The sequence below is a fragment of the Anomalospiza imberbis genome, chromosome 5 (genome assembly GCF_031753505.1).
Source record: "Anomalospiza imberbis isolate Cuckoo-Finch-1a 21T00152 chromosome 5, ASM3175350v1, whole genome shotgun sequence".
NCBI classification, from domain to species: Eukaryota; Metazoa; Chordata; class Aves; order Passeriformes; family Viduidae; genus Anomalospiza; species Anomalospiza imberbis.
This window is the reverse complement of record NC_089685.1, coordinates 52,096,232-52,124,226: the sequence shown is the minus strand read 5'-3', so window position 1 is coordinate 52,124,226 and position 27,995 is coordinate 52,096,232. Positions and strand designations below refer to the sequence as shown.

The following is a 27,995-nucleotide window of genomic DNA, read 5'->3' as shown; positions in this document are numbered from 1 at the left end:
TTCCATTATCCCAGGCTTCTCCAAGCCCCATCCAATCCAGCCTTGTACACTTCCAGGGATGGGGTACCCACAGCTTCTCTCAGCAACCTGTACCAGGGCCTCCCCACCTTGACAGGGAAAAATTTCTTCCTCATATCCAATCTAAACCTCCTCTCTGTCAATATGAAGCCATTCCCCTGTCCTGTCACTCCAGGCCCTTGTAAAGAGTCTCTCTCCATCTTTCCAGTAGGTTCACTTCAGGTACTGGAAAGCCACAGCTGGGTCACCCTGAGAATGAACAATCCCAATTCCCTCAGTCTTTCCTCACAGCAGAGCTGCTCCATCCCTCTGATCACCTTGCTGTCCCTGCTCTGGACTCATCCCTTAACAAAGCTGAATTCTGAATTCCACTTTGGATATGTGATTGATCCCAGCATCATCTGTAAGTAATCCTTTTGATTCTGCCTTTACATGTCTGAATCATCAGCTAAACTTGCTCTGGGAGAGAACCTGTAGTGGCTCTGTCAGAACAGACAACCGCAGTGCTAAATGTGAATAAGTCACCCGAGCAGAAATTTGTCCTAGTGGCACTGTTCCCACTTACAAGCTTTGTGCTTGAGGGGATGAGAAAAGCAGTCCAGATGATCCTGGGAAAGTTTGTACACACAGCGACTCAGCCAGCAAAGTGCTGGGCGTAGCACGCTGCCCACAAGTGGGTGTTCAGCCTTGGAGCAGGTTGGATCCTGGATCCATGGATCTGCTCCAGCACCTGCTCCACCTTGGTGACCAGAGCAAAGCAGCCCTCCCAGAGGCAGGAGGGCACCATGCAAGAAATAAGCCACCAAAGGGCTCTGGAATGTTTTGGTGGATACATGTATCAACTCCTGCTGTGTGGTTGAGTGTTCAGAGTCCTGATGGGTCCAGCATCTCTCTCACCCCACTGACTACCCTGAACCTCTCCACTGGGCAGCCCCCAAGCTCTCTGGCACTGCCAGAAGATCATAACCCAGCACCTTGCTGTGATGGAAACCCAGAAACTGCTTCTCTCAGATTCACCGACCTGGCACAAGGGAGCTCTTGTATTTGTCATCACCAGTGTTGCTATGGCCACGGCACACAGGTATAAACCTTGCCCAGGGGACATTGTTACAGGAGAGCAGGGTGCAGCCCAGGAACCAGTACTGCTTTACTGACATGATTTATCTCTGTGACCCGTCCAGGTCTTTGGAGTTTATCCATTCAATTGCTTTTGCAGGAAGTCTCCTTACAATAGAGCCCTCAGCACATTTAGTAATAATATTTTACATCTATAGTGGGCTCTGTGCATTCCAAGTGCAATACAAACTCATTCATCTTATCTTTTTATCTCATGACAGTTGCCTGCAGTGCTGAGTTGGTTTGATCCCAGCCTCACAGGCTTTTCAACAGTGGAATTGTTACCTGACTAATTATCCGTCGAAGTCACGATGAGGGACTGGTGGCTGGGCTCCACTCTCAGTTTTAACCAGCAGCTCCTGCCACTCCAGCGAGAGGGCTCTTGGTCTTTCTGCTGCTCAAGAGAGGGATTTAGTTTGTTTTATGGTGTTCTCTAGGGGCAAAACTGTTTTCAGAAATAGAAATACCTTGCCATTGATCCATGGGAAACACAGTCAAGCATCTCTGTTTCAATTTTACCCACAGGAGATAAGGCTAACATAGGCCCAGCTTGTATTGCTCTTATCCTTTCTCCATTTGCTGCACTAAATGATGCACTAATTCAGTGTGGAGTCTGTGGCCATGCCTTTAGAGATTATTTATATTAAATTGCTAGGTCACTGGTTATAAATAAATGATCATTTCCATAGGAGGCACTCTTGCATGTTGCATGCAGCTCAGGTCACTCAAGTCCAATAGTCCACCCAGACTAGAGGAGCTGCAAAAAGGATTTCAATGAAGGTGTACAAGGAGTGGCTGCAAAGGATGGGAGAAAAATTAGCAAAATGTTCAGAATTGTCAAAAAGAAGTGGGTTCTAAAAGTTACAATTAGCACAAGGTGATAATTTTCAAAAGCTGAAATTAGTTATCTACATCAAAAGAAATTAAGACAAATGGAACAAGTGATCTCACACTAAAAACACAACAGAAAGTGGCTTATTTAGCTTTTTTTTTAATTTAGGGGAAAAAAATCTCAGCAGGTATATGACTTTTTCAGGTTAAACATGTGATTTGAAACTTTGGTCTTTAATATTAATGCTGACCACTAGCATGACAGATATGAGTAAAAAGATTGCTCCAAGCTTAAGTTTTCCAAACTTAGTTTACCCTAAGGAATGGAAAAACACACGGGAAAGATCTCTCACTGGGCATCATCTTTCCCATCATATTGGCTGCCTTCAGGACTCTGCTTCATTGCAGCAAAATGAAACAGATCAGGACCATAGTTACTGTTTTTAAAGTGACTTCCAAGAATTTTCTTATCAGGACTAAAATGAAGTAAATTACATAATGCTGTGGAGCCTGGATCCAGCAACTCTTAAGGCTGCCAGAAATATCAGCTGTGTAATACAGATGGGCTGCATTAGGTGAGACTGAAACACATTTAGAAAATGCTTTTTTTTTTTTTTTTTTTTTTTTTTTTTTCGAGAGACCTCTTGCAACCTGCTACCCTCAGTTTTTGCTACCTCAAGCTTTACTCACAGACTTGGAAAATAGTTCACTAGGAATTTTATGTTCAGTTAATGTATTAAAAGTTCCTTAAAACTTGTCAAGCTACTTTTTGCATAGAATTACAGAATGGTCTGGGTTGGAAGGGACTTTAAAGATCACATTGTTGCAACCCCCTGCCATGGGCGGGGACACCTGCCACTATCCCAGCTTGCTCAGAGCCCCATCCAACCTGGCCTTGGACGCTTCCAGGGATGCAGGGGTAGCCACAGCTTCTCTGGGCAACCTGTGCCAAGGCCTCCCCACCCTCACAGGGAAAAATTTCTTCTTGATATCCAATCTAAACCTCCCCTCTGTCAGTTTAAATCCATTTCCCCTTGTCCTGTCACCACAATTCCAGATGAAAAGTCCCCCTCCAACTTCCCTATAGACCCATTAGATACTGGAAGTTGCTCTGAGGTCTCCATACAACCTTGTCCTCTCCAAGCTGAACAGCCCCAAATCTCCAAGCCTATCTCCACAGGGAGGGTGCTCCAGTCCCTTTATCATTTTTTTGGCCTCCTCTGGACTTGCTGCAGCATTTCCATGTCCTTCCTATGTACATTTATCCAGCACATCATCGTTACTTTGTAGTGGAAAGGTAAGTTTGCCACAGAACTTGGTATTTAAGACCATGTGGGATCTTGCACCCTCTCCTGATGAAGTCCTTGTGACCCAGGGCAAATGTATTTTTACGCTACTATTGCCAGTTCAATATCTTCTGTTGTGTATGTTATGTCTTCAGCATCTTCTTCGTGGATCTCCTTCCTCTAACTGAAAACCTGATCTGTGGAGAGGAACTCCAGCACTAACACTGCACTCCCAGCTCCAAGGGTTTGGTTGACTTACCTACCCAAAATAATATTGTCTTTCTGGCCTTCACTGAGTAATTCCATGACAGAGCACGATCTGAAGCCACATTTGCTGTATTGTGTAAGACAATTTGTCAGGTACGTGTAGCCCTAGTGCTTTGGAGACATGTATGGACAAATTTGGTGAGCTGGAAAAAACCCACTTCATGCAGCCAACAAAAGCTGCAGTGATTCAATACCTCTATTTCTTCTCAAGAGAGGCCCTGTTTCTTTGTCAAAGTTATTGATTCAAGTCAATTCTGTGTGCAAGTATCTGGAAACTCTGTGGCTTCAACACTGTGAGGAAGCTTCAAGTTTGAAAAGGTCACCTCTGCTAAAACACAAATGTGACTGTTCCCAAGTCCCACCTTTCTGCCACCACTAGAGATGACTGTTTTAACATCCATAAAGAGGACTGTCCTCACTGCCATTCAGTTTTGGCCTGAGTGGGGGCTGACCTGTGAGACTCTTGGTCTCAAAATTATCTTAGTCTGGCAGAGCTGGGTTGGTGACAGCTGAGCTTCTTCTGGTGGCCTGAGGCACACGTTCTGCCTAGGATCCTTCAACCAGGTAGCTCCTGGGCAAGTCCCCTGGCTGGAGAGGCACTGCCCTGCCCAGCCTGTCCTGGAGAAGGGGCTGGCACTACGGTTGGGCACCATCTGCTGCAGCCTCTCCTCAGCTGCCAATGCTGTTTGGGTGCCCATAGGGATGTGAAACTGCTGTTTGCCCACGAGGTGTAACTGTTTGTCAGCCCAGCCTACCACGTCCTTGCTGCTCCCTCAGCACGGTTATTGCTGTCCCAGCCTTTGATAAGGCGAGGGCTGAGATAGCTACTGTACTTTCAGGCGAGGCTCCAAGTCAGCGGCTACCTTTCATCTTCATTTTATTGCCAAGGACAGGGGCACACAGGCCAGACCACTAGCTAGCTAATAAGTAATAGGGAGCTTTCCTGAGTCCCACGAACCTCCTCATCAGGTGGTACATTTTTCATCCATATAGATTATATAGATTATATACATTTTCTGGGTATCTACAGTTCCCATAGCATGAGGAGCAGGCGAGGGCCAGCTCATGGTGCGTGCGTGTGTGTGTGTGTGTGTGTGTGTGTGTGTAGGCTAGTGGAAATGCAAGTCTGCAAAGGGACTCAGCTGTAACTGGGTAACTTGACAGGTAGAACAAACTCTTGCAGCCCTTTGCTCTTTTCAGTCCCCAAATATGACAGCTTAATCATTTCCTAGACGCAAAATGTCACAGAGATAAAGCAAAGTTTATAAAGGACGGCTGGTCACATCACAGAAAAATCTGGTGATATATAAAAGCAAAGAAACTCAAAGTTCAGGAAGCATTTGTTTTCCTCTGAACTTCCCTCCTTCCTCTCTCTCAGCACTCACAAAGCTGGAAATTCAGCCTGAAGGTTCCTTAAACAAATATAGTTCTGTCCTTTACATCACCATAACGGTTCACCATCAATGCCACGTTAGGTAAACTGTGAAAGTTGAAACCCAGTTGCTTTGTTCCAGGCCTTCAAATGTACAGAGGTGCTGAAATTTTGCTGAAATAACTGAAATAGGAGTTTCCTGTAATAATTACCTTGTAGCTTTATGTGTCTTATAGTATCATCAAACACATTCAAATTTAGACATGATTTTCTCCCTGCCAAAGTGGAAGCATCTTGGTGCCTTCAAAGCCATATTTCAGCTGACAGGAGAAACACTTCCTCACTGTGAGGGATGGGGTCACAGCCTTTCACCTCCCTTCCAGGGACATCACTTATAACTCCATGGACGCTCATCAGCCTCCTCTGCTCAAAGTCCCAACCCAGTTATCTGGGGTGTATCACTAAATTGCAGCTTAAAAGACAGGGTCTGCTTTTGCCTTTGTGTGTGTAGCATGGCTGAAGTCTCCCCCACATAAAATGCCACCACACAAAAATCAGCATGGGCAGGTGGCAATTTGGGCCTTTCACTTTTTGGTTTTGCCGTTTAGGGTTTTCTTTTTTGTTGCTTGTGTAACTATTTTGCCAGGTATTGGGCGAAGAATACATGAGTAGGAGAAGGAACCCAAGAAGGAGAATGTTATTCCAAGCAATTCATACCATTAGCACAATAATACCTTTAGTACAGCAGATATTATTTACCTTGAGAGGACAAGGGTTTGTTTTTCTGAAATGCTAAATTACATGTGTTGATTGCACTGGACTGTCCCTGAGCTCCAGCATGATTAGTCAGGTGGTTTCTTGTAAGTGCTTTTTGGGTGCCTGGATGAATCACTCCGGTTTGAGGTTTGTCATTTCTTGGTATTCTGGTAACACATCTTAGCCAGCAGAACAATTATCCATATTTGTTTGCTTTTGATTTTGACATTCCTTTACCAGAAGAGCTTTGGGGAGGTTGGTGGCTTTCTGCAGCTCACAGTCTGAATGGCAAGATGGGGCTCACTCACTGTGTTTATCTGTAATGTCTTAGCAACTGTAAAAACACCCTGGGACCTTCACAGACATGCTAGAGGATGGAGGCCTAGCCCTGGGCAACTTTTATTCTCCATCAAGAGCCACACGGGGTGGAAAAGCCACAAGAAAAGCTCTGAGAACAAGAATAAATATGACCCCATTAGCTGTGGCTTTCCAGAAGGCTGTAGATACCACAGAATCGTGGAATGGTGTGGGTTGGAAGGGACCTTAAAGATGATCTTATTCTAACCCACCTGCCATGTACAGGGACACCTACCACTATCCCAGTTTACTCCAAACCTCATCCAGCCTGGCCTTGTACACTGTCAGGGATGGGGCAGCCACAGCTTCTCTGAGACACCTGTTCCAGGGCCTCACTGTCCTCACAAGGAAGAATTTCTTCCTAACACCCAACCTAAACCTCCTCTCTGACAGTGTGAAGCCATTCCCTCTTGTCCTGTTCACTCCAGGCCCTTGTCAAGAGTCTTTCTCCATCTTTCCTCTGGGCTCCCTTCAGGCACTGCAAGGCCACAATGAGGTCACCCCAAAGCCTTCTCTTCTCCAGGCTGAACAACCCCAAATTTCCTCAGCCTTTCCTTGTAGCAGAGCTGCTCCATCCCTCTGATCCCCTTGGTGTGCCTGCTTTAGCCAGGCTCCAGCAGCTCCTGTCCTTCCTGTGCTGGGATCCCAAAGCTGGATGCAGCCCTGCAGGGAGGTCTCAGCAGAGCTGTGGTCATTGTCCTTTATTTAAGTGGACCAAATCAGGACAAGTAGTGAGATGTCACTGGAGGATGAAACACTCTATTTAGGGTTTGAAATTTCTATAAAAAGAAAATATGCTTGGTTCAGAGAAGTCCAGCTCACAAAGTAGGTATTGCAACCACAGAGGCAGCCCTTTCCTTTAAAATCCTAATTTGAAGCTACCAAATTTGCTCTCCACTTGGATTATTCTCAACACAGTTGTGACAGTATACGGGACTTGGCCAGCCAGCCACTGACTTTCACCTCTGGATGCTTTCTTGATCTCCTATAACTCATTGCTGACAATATTATTTTGCCTTTTTTTTTTCTTTTCAGGAGTGTGGGTGCATATTAGCTGTTAGAAAGCAATTTGCATACCTTAGCTGCACTCAGCCAAGAAGCAGCTACAGAACCCAACCCAATAAATCACAACAAGGGGAAAACAAAGAGGAGGTGCAAAGTGAGGGCAGCAGGACACTCACAGTTTCAGCCCAAAGGAAGGGGACTTGAGTGTTCCCAGCAGTTTCCAAGAAACAGTGCTCTCTTGTTCAAACTCTGTCACTGTTCTCTGGCATAGTTTCTGTTATCTGGCCACTCTTATCAGTAGTTTCTCCTGGAACCAAAAGAAACCACATAGAACATCTTGCAAAGTGACAGAACATTCTTTGATTGCTTTTTAGAAAGGTTTTCTTCAGGTTTAGCAGGATGGATTTATCTTGTGGATTACAGGAAGGGAGTGGGAAGGGGTAAGGCAGCCCTGGTTCAGATCAGCTGCAGTCACTGTGGAAGCTCAGCTACAACCTGAGCCCACAGCACATTCAAAACAAATAATGACACTTGGGATTCACCCGCTTCATGTTGAGGGGAATGTTGGCTCTGGAACTGTGGGTAGTAACACAGATAAGCTATCTGGCTTAGGGAGTTTTATTAGAAACTTCCATCAAGCAGCTCTCCCAAGGGTCAGAAGCCACAACTATGCTCAGCCCATACAGAAGAACCACAGGTTTTCTCCACAATAGCTTCCTGTAAAAGTCACACATTTGTCAATACAAGAATCTGCTGGATATTGGAAATGGAGAATGTGGAGAGAGTATGAAATGGAACATAATTTAAAACAAATAACACAGGGACTACCACCAAGTGTACTACTGGCTTTTATATACATCTGAGTGAGTGAAACCCACTGGAGTTTTCATGTTTAAAAGAAGCTGCCACATAATTTTGAGATTGTAATCCCAGTGTCATATATTTTTGGAATGTGAGAAGAGATTTTGTCTCTACTTTGGCACAGATCACATGTGAGCTTACTGAAAACCCAAATTCAAACACAAAAATGGACCAGATTAAATACAAAGGGAAAATGACAAATAACTTAAACCTAAACATTATTTGAGGGCAACCAGTGATAAGAAAATGGAAAGTGAGGGACAGATACCCAATTAATAACATGTCTTACAACAGAACTCTTTCAGAGGAGTATTAGAAATAAAGCAGAAGCCAGTTGGAAACAGCAAGTGACGTTGTCTTGCCTGCTTTACTTTCACTGAGCAAAAGAGCAGAGAGTAAACAAAAAGTTCAGGGAGAAAATGCAAAGGTTAGTTCAAAATCCTTTTAGCTTTAAAATTTCAGCAACACATTGGCCTGAAGCTTTAACTCCCTCTGTGTCTCTCTGAGTGCTGCAAAATTCCATCTCTATTTCCATCAGTGCTTTGTGGGTTGTTCTGGGACTTTGCTCAGCATGCACTTGCCTTTCTAACAAGCCAGAACAGCCAGAGGATGCACTCCGTGGTAATATTACAAGAGCAGAAAACCACTCCAGAAACACGTGGCAGGGATGAGTAAGCAAAGCCTTCCTGGTTGTTGATCTGTGATAGACTCAGCAACTCCAGCAGAGGAAATATTTATCTTAGAAGGGTGCACAGCTTCCGTTAGGTTTTCACTCCAGCACTAAAACCTGGTTCTGAAAGCTTTCATGATCAGATGATTTTCTTTCTTTCTTCCTTTGAGTCACAGCAGTGCCTTATGCTGTGTGCTGTACCTGCTTAAGCAAACAGCCAGTGCTATTTGGTGAACTTTGCGGGCCAGGCAGGAAATTTCTCGCAACAGTGCAGTGACAGAGCAAAACATTCACCTCCACTGAAAGTTAGCAACACAGATAAATAACAGAGTAGATTGGCTGGGTCACAGGTAGGAGACCTCCCCTCCTCCAATAAAAGCTGCCTTCCAAGGCTGGGTCCCTGGAATCCTAACAGTGCTGCTAGGCCAAGAGCAGAGATCCTCATGCCTGTGGTATTTGCTCAGAGGGCATGACCACTTTGGGCAAGTCTTTCATGTGAGTCAGCTTTAGCTGATCCATGGGAAAATTCCTTTGTGTTGTCAGGCAGGGTTTGCTCACAGTTTCAAAGGATAATCCGACTGAAAGAAAAATACATCTCAATTTTAGCATATTTTGGTCAGGTCTTTGACTAAACACAGTGCAAGGCAAAGGATGCTCATTTTTTTTTGCAGGCCACTTTTAATGAGGAAAGCCCTCTATAAGGAACATGCAGAAATACTCCACCCTATCTCTGGATTCTATGTCATCTTTGACCACACCAAATGTCCTGTGTGCAAATACTGATGAAATAGATTCAGGTAAAAAGTGTAAGTTGCAATAGTAATGCCTGGAGAAAGTGAAGAACTAATCCTGCAAACATTTATTCATTTGGTTACCCTGTGTCTTGTCAGGTTATTCAGTCACTCAAGAAGGGGCAGCAGGGTCAGGGCAAAAGCAGGGCAGAGCATCTTCCAGTCCCCTTCTGCATTTCTGTGTGAGGAGCATCCAGAAACCTTCTCTACCTCACTGCTGTAGTAGAGCTGTTCATTCAGAACTGAGCAGGGGCACTGGAAATCTTTGTGTCATTTCGTTGCCACATGGCTGTGATACTCAGACCAGTTGAATCCACTGCCAATAGGGTGCAGCATTAATGAGATGGCAGAATGCAGGTCTGCCTTCTTCCAAAGCCTTCCTGTACCTGAAGGTATTCTGCAAGAAAGGTAGGAAGAGACTTTTTGCATGGGCATGGAATGACAGGACAAGGGGAAATGGATTTAAACTGACAGAGAGTAGGTTTAGATGGGATATTGGGAAGAAATTCTTCCCTGTGAAGGTGGGGAGGCCCTGGCACAGGTTGTCCAGAGAAGCTGTGGCTGACCCATCCCTGGAAGTGTCCAAGACCAGGCAGGATGGGGCTCTGAGCAAGCTGGGATAGTGGCAGGTGTCCCTGCCCATGGCAGGGGGTTGGAACCAGGTGATCTTTAAGTTCTCTTCCAACCCAATCCATGATTCTGTGATTCCGTAACACACACACACACCTTGCCCATCCTTGGTGTCCTACTGCCATGTAAACAAATGATGGTTCCTGTAGGATGGTGAACATGTCCTGGGCTTTCAGAGCCATGCTGCACTGTACCTCCAACCTGGCTTGGTTCAGGTATTGCTTCCCTAAAAAAGCCAGTTTCCATGATGCCTCAAAGACAAGTTCAGTGACTAGAAGGGGTTCATATGTTGGCCATTGAGAAATCCTGCTCTTCTGGCACACAGAACTTAAGGACAGTTGAAGGGAATGAAGAGCTTGCAAAATGGATGCATGGACACAGTAGTTTAGTTACAGACCCCTGGCTAATATAAATTCTCCTAGCCTTTTGCCTTCATTGGATGAAACTACACCAGCTGAGAAGGGCAATACAGTGCATTGTAATCACTCAGCCATCAGTAGTGTCAAGAAAGAAGTTGCTAATCACACTTTTGGTTTTTTCCAGTGTAAGTTGCCAGTCCTTTTTTTGTGAAGATAACCTTCAAAATGCCTTCAACCTCACTGCTGCTGGAAGTCTGTCAAGGTGAGCTCTCTGACAGAAATCAGGTTAGTCACTACTCTTGCCTTTACTCACAACAGGCTGTGAATCTTCAGAAAGTATAAACATAAGATCCATAGCCTGAATCACAGTCCAGCCCCTGCATCCTCATGAAATGAAGGATCTGGGTGCTGCTCTGAAGATGTGTCACAGGTGAGGTGAACCCTGTGAGATTTCTGGTGGCCTGCAAATGCAGAGAGAGTAGAGATCCCACTAGATGTCCCTCTGCCCCTTTATGCTCTTGCAGAGCATTGGCATTATGAACTGTCCCAGCTGTACTCAGGTGCTGGACCTGGAAAATGGGATGGATAGATTCCTGTTACATGGAGCTTAAGGAAGAAGCAATGCATAAACAGCTAGGAGATGCCTGGATACTGCAGCAGTGGAATTCATAATCATTCCTGAATGTGCCCAATGTCTGATGGCTGCCCGTGCAAATAACTACACATTACTCAAATCTGCCACACTTCTTGCTCACAAAAGTCTTACAAAGAAGGAGGAGGAGTCTCTGGTCCTGTAGAAGACATCCTGGTGGGCACTGAAACTCTCCATATGATGCAGCCCTTCTGGGGATACATGCTGACTAAAAGGGCTTCAGTGACTGCTGATACTCTCACCATTTAACAAAGGTTTTATGAAAATCTGTTTCAGCTTCTTGGCTGTTTATGAAGAACTTGTTCTGACTACAATTTGCATATTTGATGTCCTCACAGATGTTTGCAAAGACCTTGTCAGAGTACGTGTGTGTGTGTTACTTGCTACAACATGAAGAACTTGAAAAGTAAATACCAGTACATAACATTCCTCAACACAAGTCACTGGAAAATTGTTTGCAGGTTGTGTGTCATGTACACAGAGGTTTCCACAGGTGTTCCCTATAAATTCGATTGAAAGTCCTTGTTTTACAAAGGCTCCTGTACAACCAGTCTCAAGTCCATGTGCTCAGACCCTCACAGTTGCATGAGGCCAATCAGGATATTTATTTCAGTACCAAATTTTAGAAGATGACTGAATCAATCCTAAGGTGCACAGACATCTAAACCCCATTGAAAATACTAACAATTAGACACAAACACTATAAAGAGTTGGGGGTTTGGATATTGTATCAGGTGGAAGAGGGCACAATTTTCAAATTCACAAACAGTAAATTACAAATGATTGCTGACATGGTTTTACCCTAGAATTGGGAATAAATTAATTTGCAAACCAGCAGAGGCAAAACCCACACATTAATAAATGATGTTTGAAACAGATACAGTTATGGAACCAGGGTGAGGGAAGAGATTCTGCCCCTCTGCCCTGTTCTGCTGAGACCCCCTTGCAGGGCTGCATCTAGCTTTGTGATCCCAGCACAGGAAGGACAGGAGCTGCTGGAGCCAGAGCAAGGACACCAAGGGGATCAGAGGGATGGAGCACCTCTGCTGGGAGGAAAACTGAGGGAACTGGGATTGTTCAGCCTGGAGAAGAGAAGGCTTTGGGGTGACCTCATTGTGGCCTTGCAGTGCCTGAAGGGAGCCCAGAGGAAAGATGGAGAGAGACTCCTGACAAGGGCCTGGACTTACAGGACAAGGGGGAATGGCTCCAAAGTGACAGAGAGTAGGTTAAGATTGGATATGAGGAAGAAATTGTTCCCTGGGAGGATGGTGAGGCCCTGGCACAGGTTGCCCAGAAAAGCAACCATCTTTTAAATGTGATGCAGGCTTTAGACAAGATGTTTTCTGCGATAATCATTGCTTACTTAATTAATTGCTGAAGGGACACATCTCTTCCTGGCAATTTTACATCACCTGTTATGCTTTCAATATCTGTTGGAAAATACTTGGAAGTGACCATTAGTGACCAATAGTGTCATTATGAAAACACAATAACTTGGCTACTAATACTGCAAACAAGGCTGTGTTACATGTACTGTTCATCAGGGAAGAGCAGGCTGAGGTCAGAGCTCACAGCAGTTCTGCAGCCTCCTCACGAAGGGAAGAGGAGGGGGCAGGCCCTGATATGTGACCAGGGACAGGAGCTGAGGGCACGGCTGGAGCTGTGTCAGGGAAGGGTTAGGGTGGATATCAGAAAAGGTTCTTCCCCCAGAGGATGTCGAGCACTGAACAGGCTCCCCAGGGAATGGCCACAGCCCCAAGGCTGCCAGAGCTCCAGGAGCATTTGGACAGCATTCTCAGGGATGCACAGGGTGGGATTGTTGGGGTGTCTTGAGCAGGGCCAGGGATTGGACTGGATGATCCCTGTTTGTCCCTGCCAACTCAGAATATTCTGTGATTCTGTGATGCCATGTTTCATCTCTGATATATGTAAAATTTCTGTGTGACATTGCCAGCCTTAGAAACTCTGAGTAGTGCACTAAGTCAGCTAACCCAAGCCCCCTCACAGGCGTTCTCAGTACAATTAAAGCTAATGAGTGTTTATAGGTGCATGCTTACTAGTACTTTTGATACCAGGACTAAGAATAATTTGCATATGAGATAGAATCCAGTACTCAAGTTTAGGCCTGTAGAGCACATGACTTTTGCCTTTAGTTTTGAAAGCAGAGATTGCTTTCTGGGGTACCAGGTTTATTTGCACAGAGGGAAAACTAAAAAAGCCACTTATCTGCCAGGGCCCAGATTATTTTTGAGGCACTGTTTGCACACAGAACTGCCCAAGGGCTTTGCTACGAGGCAGAGCCTTGGGTTCCTGGACCCGGCAGTGAAAATGAGACCTGGGAGGCAGGGCGGGAATCTGGCAGGGCAGGGAATCACAGGGAAGGGAAAAGGGCACCATCCCAGCACCTCTGAAGGAGGCAGAGGAGAAAGCAGCAATGTCATCAGGAGTCTCAGTTGCTGAAGAGCTGTAGACAGAGTTCTGAGATTGCCATGCAGCATTTGTCACAGCTTTCTATTCCTCATAAACTCCACAAAACAGCTGTGCCCAGCCATCAAAGTACCTGAATACAGGGCACTGTGCCTTCTGCAAGGTCCTTGATCTCATAAAAGCATGTCCTTGCAAACAGAGGCCATTCCACCTGAGCAGATGAACACAGAGGCGAAGACCAGCTTCTGGTCCTAATAAAGAGGTTTCTGGAAATCTGGAGCATTTTTCTTTCCCCCTTGCTTTTCACTTAGGTCACAGCTTGGGCTTTTCTAGCAATGGCTAGGAGCCAAATTCCCTAAAACTGCTAGAAAGACAGTTCTCATACTATTTACAGCATAACTTGAAGCCAGAATTAGCAGATATCTCATGAGTAAGCTCATTCTCATGAGATTTCTGGTCCAACTTTGCACAATGGGGGAGACAGAAGTGTTATGGCAGGACCATCTTAAGCTCCATACAAATATTACACGCCCAGACTGGTGCATAGTCCTTTAAACTGAAGTATTTTAATCAAAGGTGTGCCAGCACCCCAGAAACAGAAAAAGGGAGTTCCCTAATGGCACATTTATCTCATATTCTGGCAGGGAGAGCTTTTCAAAGCCTCTAGTCTGAGTGCTGCACACAGATGAGGCCAGGAAACAAAATGTTTCCTGGCTGATTTTGGTGGGGCTGTCCTTTTTCAGGAGCTAGGAGATGTGTTTTGGATTTCTCCCACTTTTCCCCAAAAAGACCTTCTCCTTTCTCAAGATGAAACATTAATTACTGGGCTATGAGGAAAAAGAAGACACATCCCAAAAAGGTCAGGCTCTTGGGCTTCTGAGGATCCTTCTAGTTTGGACTCAGAGGTGACACGAGATGGAGTGACAAGCTTCAGGATTTGGGTGTTTGCTGCATGTCTCCTACTGTAAAAACTCCAGTGCCAAGGGAACCTCAACCAAGCAATGCACCTGGAGTGCTCAGGTGCACTAGGCATGAGTATTTCAGAGCCTCAGGGTGCCTCATGATGCACTTGAGGATCAAATAAACACATTTTATGGGTTTGGACCAATGTGCTCGTCCCTCTTCTAGTTCCTGGATTTGCAGATTGGTGTCGCATTTAGTTTCAATTTATTGCCAGGTAGCAAAAGTGAAAACTACACAATTATTCTGGGTGAACTCCCCATCTAAATTATAACTTCCTTTACTCTGAAAACACAAGGTAAACCTCAATTCAAAGGAGCATCTTCTTGCCAAGCAGGTATTTATTTGATGATTCAACACTTGAGGTTCTTACGTCAAACTTTAAAGCAATTAAAAATTATGATTTATGAACTAAAGTGGTATGGAAACCATATATCAAGAGACACAGGGAGCTTCATAGGCCTTCCTCAACAGCAGCAGCAGGACTTAAATTTATTTCAATGTGTTTAGACTTTAGATTTAGCTTTTAAATTTGGCTCAGTGAAGAGTCCTTTTCTATTACTGTTTCTGTTAGAAAGGAAGATCTGTTCCTATGCATACTAGAGGCAAGGCCAAAATTCTTTTTTTAATATATATTTAAGAGCAGGACCAAACCACTATTTATTTATACACCAATTAAGAAGTTCCATCCTTTCAGCTGGGAAAATGCTGTCAGACCAAATTTGTTACGTACTGTATGTTTTATTTTTGGAGCAGAGAGCTAAGAGTAAGTTGAGAGATTTTTTTTTTCCCAGCAGAAAAGATATAGTGAATGTTTTCAGGCATTCCTGGAATTAGATCAAGCTTTGAACTGGAGACAAAATCAGTGGCTCATATAATAAAAAACAATGAATAAAAAAAGAACAGAATAGAAAAAAAAAATCAAAACCTGTGTAATTATATTAGTTAGACTAATATTAACAGCAATTCATGTCACTGTTATTTATTGATCAATGCATATTGCAATTGCCATTTGGGAATCAATTCCCAAGAAGCTGGGAATAGCTGCTCTACCCCTGGAAGTGCCCAGGCCAGCTTGAATGGGACTCTGAGCAACCTGGGACAGTGGCAGGTGTCCCTGCCCATGGCAAGGGGTTGAAAGTGGATGATCCTTAAGGTCCCTTCCAAACCAAACCATTCCAGGATTCCATGATAGCTGTGGTTTCAAGAAAGTTGTGGTAATTTTTCAGCAAATTCTCATTCACTATTTCCAGCACATCAGTCCCACTTCTCCATCTTGCTCATGTTTGGTCTTCACAGCAAACAGCTCAGTGAACTTTTTATGGAAAAGTTTTTCTGCTTCAGGGTAAATTTTACCCAAATCCTGCAGAACAGTTCTGTGAAGCAGCTGGAATGAACATTTGTGATTTGCTTTAGAAACCTAACTGCAGGATTTACATTCCTCAGGGAACAGGGACATTAGCTCTGATGACATTTTTTCCAGTAAACTGGTTGGAAGTTCAAATATTTTGCAGCAAAATATTTCTGTTGACCACTGAGATATGTGTATGGATCACAACAGCGACAGAAATAAATTTTAAATAGGTCAATGAGATAACTTCCAGGGCTAGTCAGGAAACAAGGATTCCATTCCACACCTAAAAAAAAACTGACACTGCTGAGAAAAGTATTACTCAACAAAAGCTGAAATTTCACTAAGTTCCATGATCACCACTGGCAAGTCAATTGAACGAAGGTTCATCAATTAAATTATTTATTTTATCTCAGTTAATCTTACTGGATATAACACTCAAATTATGTTTTTTAATCACACTCTGGATGAAGTTTTCTCCATCTGGAACAGCTGCCTCTCTCAGCAGGTGTCTCTTGAGTTCAGAACATGAAGAGAAGAGGGGTAGCCCAAGAAATTATTCCTACATATTATTTTCTGTAATAATGCAGATTAATACAGAAAACATTCTTTTTCTTTGAAAAGAAAATAAAAAAGGAAACAGTTATTTAATTTTCTAGTTTGCTCACACAGAAAAACCCCAAACAACCAAAAACCCAAAGAAATGGTCAAAAGAGCTGGATCTAGAAACTCCACAAACCTTTTGTACCCTGGGATCAAAGCAGCATCCAAAAAGATTTGGCATCAAGGGCATCCCATGGTTTGGGAGTACCTGATGTATGAGCAAGTGATTAGAGGGAGGGATGCCTAAAGCTTTTTATAACATCTATAATAAATCCATATAAACTCACTCTCTGGCTCTGATTTCATTCACTGATACATTGGGCCATCATATAAAGAACTTGATGCAGTAAAATTCTGAGGAACTCCCAAATTACTATCTGGGATCTGTTAGAACTGGTGGAACTTGACAAAAATAAGAACTCCTTTCATTTTCCTCAGGCACTGAGGCTGAGAAGGCAAAACTTTTCACCAAGGACAGACAGCAATATTTTTCAGATCATCCTGTACTCCATCAAAAACAAGTCCTGCAGGAAGATCTGTGTGTATTACACTGTGCTAGCAGCAGGTTAGTAAAAAAAAAAGGCAATACACCTGAAAATGTCTGTATTATGAAATACTTTATGTCTTGGCTAGTTTTTGTTATTCCCACAGCAAAAACAGCTCATCCTGTCTTTTTCATTAAAGAAGGAATTTTTTTTTTTATGCAAAAGCTTCTTACAAAATTACATGTTTGGGATTTGAAACTTCTAGAAATTCACTTTTTCCCAGACTAAGATGGGAAAATATCCTTCTCAGAAAAAAAAAAAAAAAGGTGCTTTGAAAAGCTGTAAGCATCTGAAATGAACATGTTTTAACAGATCATAATTTTTAATGTCAGCAGACCCAAAAGATGCTTGCAACAATCCGGATGAAAGGACAGTGCAATGAAGGTTTATTAAAGCAGACTTTTTTCCTTTTTTAAATTTTCACAAGTTGCTTGCTTTGGCATCTGAGAAAGGCCTAATTGCACACATATCCTAGTTCCTGCTACTTTTTTGCAAAATATTACACTTCTTTTGTAGGAAGCATGAGCTGCTGGTGTGAGGAGAAGGAGGAGGAAGGTGAGCAGGTCTGATTGGGTTCTGTCCATGTCACTTGGTGTCTTAAGTTCTGGTCAGTTTTGGATGTTATCTTGTTTTGTCAGTGCCAGACATCTCTGTTTATCAGTTTGATTGAAATTAACCCATGTGGTCCTTAACCTACCAAATACCCCTGTGCAGGAGTCCAGGGACAGTGAGAAACCCAAAATGCTCAAAAACTTGCTCATGAACTTCTCTCAAAGCTGAGCACTGCTCTGAGCAGGAGTTTGAGAGAGACAATAATATGTAGTTTGTGATCTAGTATCTCAATAGGAAGCAGCAGAGGAGCTGCTTAAATATCCCAGCCTCTAATGTGTTGAATGGGCACCGAGGCTGCTCATTCCCTGCCATCTGCTGAGTGAGGATAAAGAGCACTATGGAGTTCTTTCAGCCTGACAGATCCAAAGACACTTTAATCTGGGAGAAAAGTGTCCTCAAGGGGGAAATGGTAGGAGATAAACCTTCTGCTAAGACTGTGCTTGCTGGCATCATGGCCATCATTCAGGACCACTGAAGAGAAGTGGGATTAGAGCAAAAACTGCTGACGTGTTTGAATGAGACCTATGCAAGACTGTTGGTCAAGTAGTTCCCTAAATCTGCATCTGTTCCAGGTGCATGCCATGATTGGTCTCCACAGGGGGTAGGGATGAGCCAAAGGGAAGCAGATCACAGAGTCTGCTTTTGGCATCCCCACATTTTGGTTGCACAGCCACACACGAGCATGACCTTACGTTGCCATATGGAGGGGGCATCCTTGTGAGGTAGATTTTTCACAGCCTGGGTGGGCAAATGGAGCACCAGGAAAGAATGCCAGCACAGGAAGCCAAGGGCTTGCTCAGCCCAGAGTGTCATCAGGGGTGGCTGCTTCCATCCTTGGCCCAAGAGGACAAACCCTGGGCAAGCAAAGCATGGCTGAAGCTGCCTGGGAGACACAATCAGTTTCTTGCGTCCGTTCCACCATTTCCAGTGAAGGGTTGAGGGAGCAGCAGAACAATGTCACCTCTGCACCCATCCAGCTGCTTGCCGGAGGCAAATGGACACCCCTGGGGGTCAGCTGCCTGTGCCCCAGCCCAGCCCAGCTGTGGTGCAGCTATGTGACCTTGGATCTGGCTGATGGGAAAGAGCTGGGAAAAGCCTCACTGGGAGACTCTCCTCTTCCCTTGGGAGCCACCCTTAAGACCCTCAGCTTTGGTGTGTGCATGAGCTACAAAGCAGCTGTGCCTGTGTCTGGCCATGCACCTCACTGACGCACACCAGGGTCCTGCCTCATTCCTCCAAATTTTCCTGGCCATCACTGACCAGATGGCTGCTCCTGCTCACTGCCCCTCAGGTCCTGTGACACTTTTGCATTCAGGTGCTGCAGGGCTGCACCCTGGTTGGTGAGACACCACTTTGCCCACCCCCTTGGTTCCCAGATTACCTCCCCATGGGGAGCATCATTCAGCTCCCAGCTGTAGCTTCCTGCTCCATCACACCAGTCAATGGTGGGCACTCCAGAGAGGGAATAGCTAAGCCATGGTTATTTATCACTGGCTTAAATCAACTGAATTTAGGGACCTGTTTCAGATGCTTGGTAACCAGAAGAGAACCACTGTGCATTCATTATGGGTGGGAAAGGCTTGTGCATTTGCTTTTGCTGTCAGGAAAATATTGTCCCCTGTAATCTCCAGAGATGTGTCCTGCTTATCTTCACATGACTTAGAAACTGGAAAATTCATAATTTCCTAGAAAGACTATCATACAACCTAGAAAAGTGTTAGCATTCGGAAATACGAAGAAAGAAAATATCTTCTGGGAGGAAAAGCTTTTAATCAGAAGCCTGTGAATTGAGCTACTGACCAAATAACAGATTCTATGCTTAACTAGAAAGTATTTTTTGCCTTTGAAAGCAATGGACCACTGGAAGTGGGACCCACAAAAATCCCAGAGAAACCAACCAATCAGTATGTTCCAGAGACCATCTTCCCCAGTGCCAAGAGCACAAGGACCACCAAAAGCCAGAGTAACCAGGACATTTGAGTTGACATGTACATTCCCACCCAATGGAAAACTCCCCATGGCTCCTGAGCAGCCTGGGGATCCCCATGGATCTACCTGTTGCCTCGTGGTTTGTTGCAAGTACAGTAAAGCAGCCAGGGAAGATTCCATGAATGTCCACAAAGACAGTTTGCTGTTCACAGAGAACTACTTTTGTGTAATTCAGAGACCTGATCTCCATTGATTTTTTTCCATGGTTTGACCTGTATAAAAGGTCACTATAATATACAAAAATAAAGTTCTATGTTGTATGGGAAATCACACTGTGAACAGCCAGTGCCCATAAAGAAGACAGAGGAGTCCTGCAACTTTATTCAAATAAAGGGAGAGAGTCCACCGGGGCGCACCCGCGGGGCTTTCTCTCTCGAGGTTTTGGAGAGTGCAGCCTCCTTTTATCCTGAACTCCCCGCCGCCTGTTGCCCTCTGCCTTTCCCCTCTGGCTGAGGTACACCTGCAACATATCCCGCCTTGAACCTGTCATGTTACCCCAAAGTTCAGGAACTCAGGCTTATGCGGCCCCATTTCTCTGCTTCGGGAGTACAACTGCCCGGGTCCTGTAACAAACCAGTGGCTTGAAGTTGATAGAGACATTAAGACCTATTTCAAAGACGTTAACACCCATACCTTCACCCATGGAATTGTTTGTAAAGACATTAGCACACCTCTCCTTTCACATGCAACCACTTGTTTTCTTTTTTCACTGACCACCCCAACCTGACATGCTTGTCCCCTAACATCCTTCCCCTTTTCAGGCTATAGATTTATTACCACCTACTGGCACGGTATTTTTTAAGCAGTACTGCTGGAAGATGCAGAGAGAAAGAAGAGTAATTTTAAAGGCAGTGCAGTGCCTGCCTGGAAGTCCCTTTCCCAATCCCGACCCAAGTGTGGGAGGGTGTGTTTCTTTAAAGGCGGTTATGTGTTCATGTAACAAGGCAAGTGCATACGTGAAATGAGCGTCTCCTGAAGCTTTAAGTCTGCAGGGAATTTTCTAATGATCGTTTTTAGTTAATAGGCACAAGTTGTTAGACTGAGCTGGGAAAGCCTTCTTTTTTTTTTTTTTTTTTTTTTTTTTTTTTTTTTTTTTTTTGTGCGAGCCAATTCCACCCTTTTTTTTTTTTTTTGGTCATGGATTTAGTTCCCACAGCTAATGCACCTAATAATGAGACTGGGCAAGCGAATGCCAGCGTAATGATATGGAGCTTGTTTGGCCCTGACAAAGAACACAGAGCGGCTGGACGGCCTAAACGACAGGCCAAGGGCTCTATTCATCCCAAAGGATCTCTCGCCTTGCGTGCCACCGAATCCCACAGAGGGAAGGCCGCACCTCAGGGCGGACGGGGCGTCCGGCAGGCCCCACATCGCCCCCCACACAGTGCCCCCTGAGCCCCCGGCGCAGGGCCTGTCACCAAATGAGGGGTGAGACACAGAAACAGTCGAGGGTTAAGCCCTTGGCTGAATATTTTAATTGCTGTTTCGTAACACACATACGCACCAGCCAGTTAGAGGGAAAACATCCTTTAAAACTTACCAGACAGGTTACAAGGACCTCGCTCAGCCGCGGCTCCCTCAGCTCCGGTGGACGGCAGGGGGTGGTGGTCTGTCTTTTTAGCCGGCATTTTCCCCTCAGCGGTTTTCCTCTGCCCTTCCCCTCCTCTTGCAAGCTGAGTTAATAAACACCTAGCAGCTTACTCCGTGGCGTCTGTGTGCAAACAGCTCCCACTGAGCCAGGGAAAACTGTCCCTGCAGGAATTCCATTAGAGCCTTTTCCACCTTGGCCTCCCAGAGCACCGCACAAAGGAAGGTGGTATTCCTGCATGCAGGCCATGCGACGGAGCAGGCCAGCCCAGTTCGTGTCCTGCCAGTTCAGTCACCGACCCGATATTTCTGTGGCTTGGCTCTTGTTTTCCACTTGTCACAGCTCACCAGATCCTCCTCAGCTCGGGGAGCTTCAGGCATGAGAGAAGAGCAGGTTAAAATTGCTGTGGACATGAGAGACATTGGAGTGGGATAGGGCTGGCAGCAGATGGAAGCTCAGTGGTGTCCTAGAAGACCCCGCTAGGCCTCTTCTTTAACAGGGATCAAACCAGAGAAACTTATGGGCTAAGCCTTGTCTTAGGGTTGTCTTAGGTTACAAAGATTTCTTTTTAAGTAGCTCTATGGATAAGTAATTTGAGACAAACCATTTACTTTAACGTATTTTACCTCTTACAGAATTTCTGCCAGGAAATGATCAGATTCTCACTGCTCTACAAAAATATTCAGCACTGAGGAGTTGTTTTTTTTTTCTCATCATTTACATAATATTGCATTATTTTAAACAGATTTCTCTCTTTTCTAGAGGAAATAATTTGCTTTGGTGTAGCTGAGTCTATGACGTGTTGCTTGTCCTGAGCTGGATGACCATGAACTCCAGTATCGTATGTGGAAACACTGACCCATCCAAGGCTGAAATGTGTATAGACTGGTTGTTGGTGATAAATAAACTGTGAATGCTCACAGAAAGCTGACCTCAGGGTCATACATTAGTATGACTGGAGCAAATTCCTGTATGGATTTTAATGAACTCTCATGGAGAAATGTTTGCAGAAACAGTTTGATCTGAAAGTGTCTGATGAGATGCTTCCACGTACAATCAGTACTTGACATATTGGCAGGATGTCCATAAAACTGCTTTACACACTCTTTATGATCTTGTTATAAGGCACAGGGGAGATGCCATTACACAGATACATCTTCTTTTCTTCCCTCAAAAGAAAATTACTAACTCAGCTTTGCCTGTGGTTATGACAGGCGGGGAGATGGCACATGAGGTTATGGACTCTGCTTTGCTACTGCAGGCTCTAGAAGGAAACTCTCAAGAAGCAATAGTCTGGGTTAGAGGTAGCACTGAGGTGTAGCATTATTATTATTTTAAATCAGAGCCTTTTACTGTACTCTATAAAAACCCCCATTAGCATTTTCTTTTCAGATGCTCTGCTGCACCACAGCTGCTGTGACTCTGCAGTCAGGAAAGCAGAACTGGTGTGACTACAATTCAGGAAAGAAGCTGAAAAGAGAGAAGAAAAAAAATAAGGCTTTCTAAGACAGCTTGAAGAAAGCAAGCCAATTAAATTTTTAAAGAGAGACAGAGGGTAGGAAGAAAAAAAAAAGGAGCTAAAAATCTGGAGGAACCTGAGGAAAGCTGGGGAGGGGAGAGGGGAAGGAGCACAAGAGAACTATAGAAATGAGAAATGGGATGAAGGATGAAGTGAGGAAAGTTAAGGCATTGTGCAGCACCAGCACGCAGATTGAAGCTAATTACTGAGGGAGAAGAAGGAAAGGAGGACCAGAAGAGGACATGTGATGAAACAAGGAAAGTCCTTACAAGAAAAGAGGGGAATCCACACAGAAACAAGAGAGAAAGCAAAGAGGAATGTGACCAGGACAAGAAACCTTTCTTAGGGCAGTGCTGTGTGACTGAGCAGGAAGGCAGGGAACGAGTGAGACAGGATGTGTGTACAGGATGTGGGACACATTTTCCCACTGTTCCCTCCAGCAAGCATTTGAATTTCGCTGCAAGCAATGGCTTTGCACTTGGTGGGGAGCCTCGAGTGTCACATCCCACTGGTGGGGGTAGAAACAGCCATTCACCAGCTCGGGTGCAGTGAGGAACCCTCTGGCACCATCATGGAACCTCCCAGCAAAAGTGTCTCCAGGTAGGGCAGGGTCATCCTGCAAGCCTTGGATGTTCACTGCACCTCTTATTGCAGTGCTGTGTATTCCACATGGATGTGTCCCCTCCAGCCCCTCAGAGAATAATTCCTAGCACAGTGGCTGTGTTGTGGCATTTAAAGCCCAGGATTCAAGTTGTATTTCCGACAAATGACATTTCTGAGGCTCCCTCGCATTTCCCATCCAGCTCAGTTTAATCACATCCTGGGATAAGAGAAAGGGGAGCAGTTTCTCCCCATGCCTCTCTCAGAGATCCTCTGTGTCACAGCTGCTCTGGAAACCTCTCTTCTGGCCAAGGAGAGAAAAAAATCTCAGGAACACATGTGGGCACCTAGAGGCACAGCCAAACACCCACAGAATTTCTCAGGAATACCTCAGCTGCCTCGGTGCTTTCCTAGTGCCTGTCTTCATCCTAAGGTGCCTACATGCCTTTGAAAAGTTGGCCTTTAGCCCCTTATCCTTATAAAAGTATTTCCCCTGGAATAAATGACAGGCAATTAGTTTAAGAATGAGGCACTCCCTTTTAAATCCAGTACAAACAGTGAGAGTAGATCAATCACCACAAGACCAGTGACTCCAAATAGATATTTTGCCAAAGTAAATCATAAGAATATAATTTTTAAGCTGCCTATGTTAATGCATGGATAAAATGTTTAAATCCTGTTAGAGAAGCTTTTTAAATACAGTTCTCACTTAGCAACTATTTTCCAAAATAAAGGTACTCATGTCAGAATTAAGGTATGTTGAAAAAGAGGTTTTCTGAAAGCTGATGATACGTCCTGAGATACAGATGTGAATGAACAATTAGAGGTTAAAATACTAAAAATCCTATAATATTTTAAAAACCAAACATAAAATACATCAACTAGCTGGGGCAAGGAAAACAATTCCTTCACAAGTACAATGGTGCAAAGTTCTTCATTATAATGTGCTTGACCAACCACTTTCAAAGATACCAAATCAGAGAGATAAAATGTGATAATCCCCGTAGAGATGATTTTATGTCTTTCTCAACACATTCATGTCTATTAATGCTCATTGACAAAGATTCTCAATGACCACCAGTTACAGAAAAACCTTTCCAGCTAGTTCAAGCATTCAGGGATGAATAACTGCTAGGGAGGAATGAAATCCATTAACAAATGAGGACAAGGAAGAGGAAGTTCAAAAGAGCAACAGCGAACTCCTTTTCAAAATGTATCATCAGGACAATAAGCTGGAGTTCTCTGAGAAGGACCAAGTATCCTGTGAATATAAACTGTTGGTAAATGGCAGGAAAGAGGCCTCCTGGCACTTGTGAACATGCAAGAAACATCTGGTGCTGGCCATAGTCTTCCCAAACCTCAGCTGACACACGGAGCACAGTGACACCCTGCACTTCAGATGGCGAGTAGCCAGGGGACATTTCAAAATCAGAGGATGACAAGTTGCAGGAGATGTCTGTGGATTTTAGTCTGTCACATGCTTATCCAGCGAAATAATAAAAAATCAATTGATCAATCAAATCTTCAATTTTGCTGAAAATTGAATGGCTTTGACTAGACAGAAAACCCACTGAAATCTGTTGAGATTTATTTACCTTGTTGTAATTTTAATCTTTTTGGCTGTAAAAAAAAAAAAAAAAAAAAAAAAAAAAACAAAACAACCAAAAAAACCATCACCCTGATGCTGATTTATATCTTTAGAGGTATCAGCTCCATTTCTAGAAGGTGTTCCAAAAAATAGTAAAATGCTCAGCTTGGGGGGAGTCTAATGGCTTGATTTGGGTTTGGTTGCATTTCAGGAGTGCCCAAGGGGGTAGAGGAGGAAAACGTGCTGTGGTATGAGTTGTGAGTCTCTCCACACTAGGAGAAGAACTGGTGAATAACTGAGGAGAGAGGGTAACAGTCGAAAGAGGCAGTGCTGTTGAAAACAGAGAAGAAATAAAGTAACTTTGTTCAGAAACATGCTTTCTTCAATCAAGCCCTTTCCACAGTTTCTTTTGACTGATTATGTTACAGCACACCATACAGATGATCACAGTGATATCTTCTGGCCTTGTATCATGACCACAAGAATTTTAGCCCTGTTTCTGGGAATGGCATCCTCAGGTGCCAATCCCTGACAACCACACCTCCCAGACCCACACACTTAAAGCTCTTGTGAAGGAACAGAAAACCAGGAGGTCTCCCAGAGGAGGCCTTCTCTGAGGAGAATACCTGCACCATAAACTTCATGGTGGGTGCAGAAGACGTGGAGGCAAGGGTTGAAAGATCCCATGCTTGGTGGCCCAGCTTTCAGCTCCCTGTAGTGACACCAGGGCTCTACCTATTGAAATTACTGCAGTTTGAGCAGTTAGGACTCTCAAAAGAACATATCTTCCCATTCCTCAAGCTGTTGCCAAGATTTTCTTCATGCTATTAAAAAGGCAAGGAGCATCACCAGTGTAAAGCCTGTGCCAAGCAAGAGAGAAACCAGACTTCTTAGGTTCAGTTTTTGCACTCAGAAAATAGGACAGCTGCAGAGGCTCAGCAGTAAGATGTGGTGTGAGCAGCGGTGGCCCCAAGCCACAGGGGCTGGTGACAGAGTCACACATCAACATAGAACAAAGCATGGGTGAAGAATTTTCACACTGGAAATGTGCTTCAACCTCATAACAAAGCAACAACCTTCTGTGAAACCCAAATATAGGTTTGAACTTGCTGTTCCTCCAGAGCATGAGTGTGTTCTGTGAGCTCCCCACTTCATTTTGGTATCATTGTCTAGCTAACTAGCACTGGAAATGTGTATATGTTTATGTAAATACCTTGGCTGCTTCTCTAATCCTGTCTTAAGAAGAATCCCAGTTTATTGATTTATTTTTGTGGGTGAGAAGGTATGTCCCTCAAGCATCCTCATGTTCTTTAGGAACACTGGTTCATTCCTTCCTCATGTGACAGCAAGGAAATTTGGCTTCCACATTGCAGCTGCAACATTTATTCTTATCCTGTGGTTGTCTTTTTACCAATTCAGCCCAAAGCATGACATTCCCTTTGCATTTATACCATGCTTCTGGTACAAACATCATGGCCACCAGCAGAGTTGTGATCCAGAGCTCTGGAGACACAAATCCTCATCAGTCAGGCTGGGCAATAATCATAGAATCATGGAATGGTTTGGGTTGGAAGAGACCTTAAAAACCATTTTGTTCCAACCCCCTGCCATGGGCAGGGACACCTTTCACTATCCCAGGGTGCCCAGAGCCCCATCCAGCCTGGCCTTGGACACTTCCAGGGATCCAGGGGCAGCCACAGCTTCTCTGGAGAACCTGTTCCAGTGTCTTCCCACCCTCACAGAGAAAAATTTCTTTCTAAATTCCAATCTTAACCTACTCTCTTTCTGCTTGAAGCCATTCTCCCTTGTCCTGTAATTACAGTTACAGATAGAGTCCATCTCCAGGAATAACAATAATAATAACAACAACAACAATAATAATAATAATAGAAGGGCTTGCATCCATGTATGCTTCATACACATAGCAGTGCCTTGTAACAGATTTCCAGACCAGGAAGTTCCATTATGATAATCTAAGACTTCAGAATCCAGGCAATAGTGTCAGTATTAAGGCTGAGCTCTGACTGAGGTAGATCAAAAGATTTACAGTACTTCAAAGAAGCAATGAAGACCCCCCCTCAATGCTCCCCTGAGAAGCCATGCCAACAGTTCCTGCCTCTCCTTCTTAAAAATGTGCATCTTAATTCAGACATGAGCTATCTGGGGAGATTTATGACTGGATTTTGTTATGCTTTTGTCCACACAAATAAATGGTTCCTGTCCAGCTGTAATTATCCCCTCACATGGAGGTGCTCTCTAAGAGATCACAACTCCACCTGCAGCAGGTGGCTTGTGGGTTTGACCAGCCCTGATCACACACTGGCACCAGCACCTGTGACTGTTGATTATCCCACCTGAAACACCTTTTTCCTGGGCTTTCCCTGCCAAAACTCCAGCTGTCCAGCAGCACCCATGCACTGAACAGTGCCATGCTCCGGACATGGCTGCAGCTTGATGGGGGGAAAAGGCGCATGAGTGTGTGTGTCCATGGGATCTGCTGCTTAAATGTTTTCCTTTCCCAGGGGATATATTTGACATCAAGATAAAGGGGCAGCGTGGAAAACAAACTTACTTTCCACTCCCCCCGCTTGGAGTCTGGTATTGTAAAACAAGCTGCGCTAGCTGGGATTCCTTTTGAAAGCTCCCAGTTATCTTAGCAGCTGTAATATAAACCACAGTCTCCTTGAAGTATATCCCTGCCACAGATCCCTTCCTGGTGCGGGGTGGAGGGGCAATACATACCATAGTATTCACAAGGAATAATGCTTTTTTTTTTTGGCAGGTCAGACATTTTCTGAAGCTGGCAAATGCAACCCCTTATATTTTCTTTGGGAGCTCTGCTAAACCCCCTCGTTACAGATGTGTGAAGTGTGATATCGTCCATCCCCCTGCACCTCATTAACGGTATCTCCCTTGCCTTTTGTTTTGGTCAGGATGAACTGGAGTGGGAAGTAAAAGGGGTGATGGTTATGAAGTGTGTGGGTGAAGGGCATAATCAGAGGGGTTCTGCCTGAGTGTTGCTTGTTTTGGTGTTATGGCTGTTTGAGGTGCCTCCTGCTGAACCGTGTCCCATGCAAGCCAGCTCACGTCTGTGTGCCTCAGAGGAAACATTCCTGTCATTCTGACACCCCGCGAGGAGCATGCCTGGAGTACAAGCACCTGTGTGGTTGCCAGTCACAAGACTTTCGACTGGTACCTCTTATGGCTGCCCAAAGAGACCTTTCCTCCTCTTGCAGCTTCTG

The 27,995-nt window shown here is 44.5% G+C and overlaps 1 long non-coding RNA gene across 2 annotated transcripts in view; it reads right to left on the bottom strand.

Annotated features, from left to right (window-relative positions):
- LOC137474322 (uncharacterized) overlaps positions 1-21,314 on the bottom strand; it is a 33,041-nt gene extending 11,727 nt beyond the window's left edge. For both annotated transcript variants that reach the window (XR_010999297.1, XR_010999296.1), the window contains exons 1-2: positions 20,999-21,314; positions 7,179-7,315 (exon numbers count right to left, since the gene is read on the bottom strand). This is a non-coding gene — a long non-coding RNA (uncharacterized lncRNA). The remainder of the gene's footprint in view (positions 1-7,178; positions 7,316-20,998) is intronic.
- Positions 21,315-27,995: the final 6,681 nt, after the last annotated feature.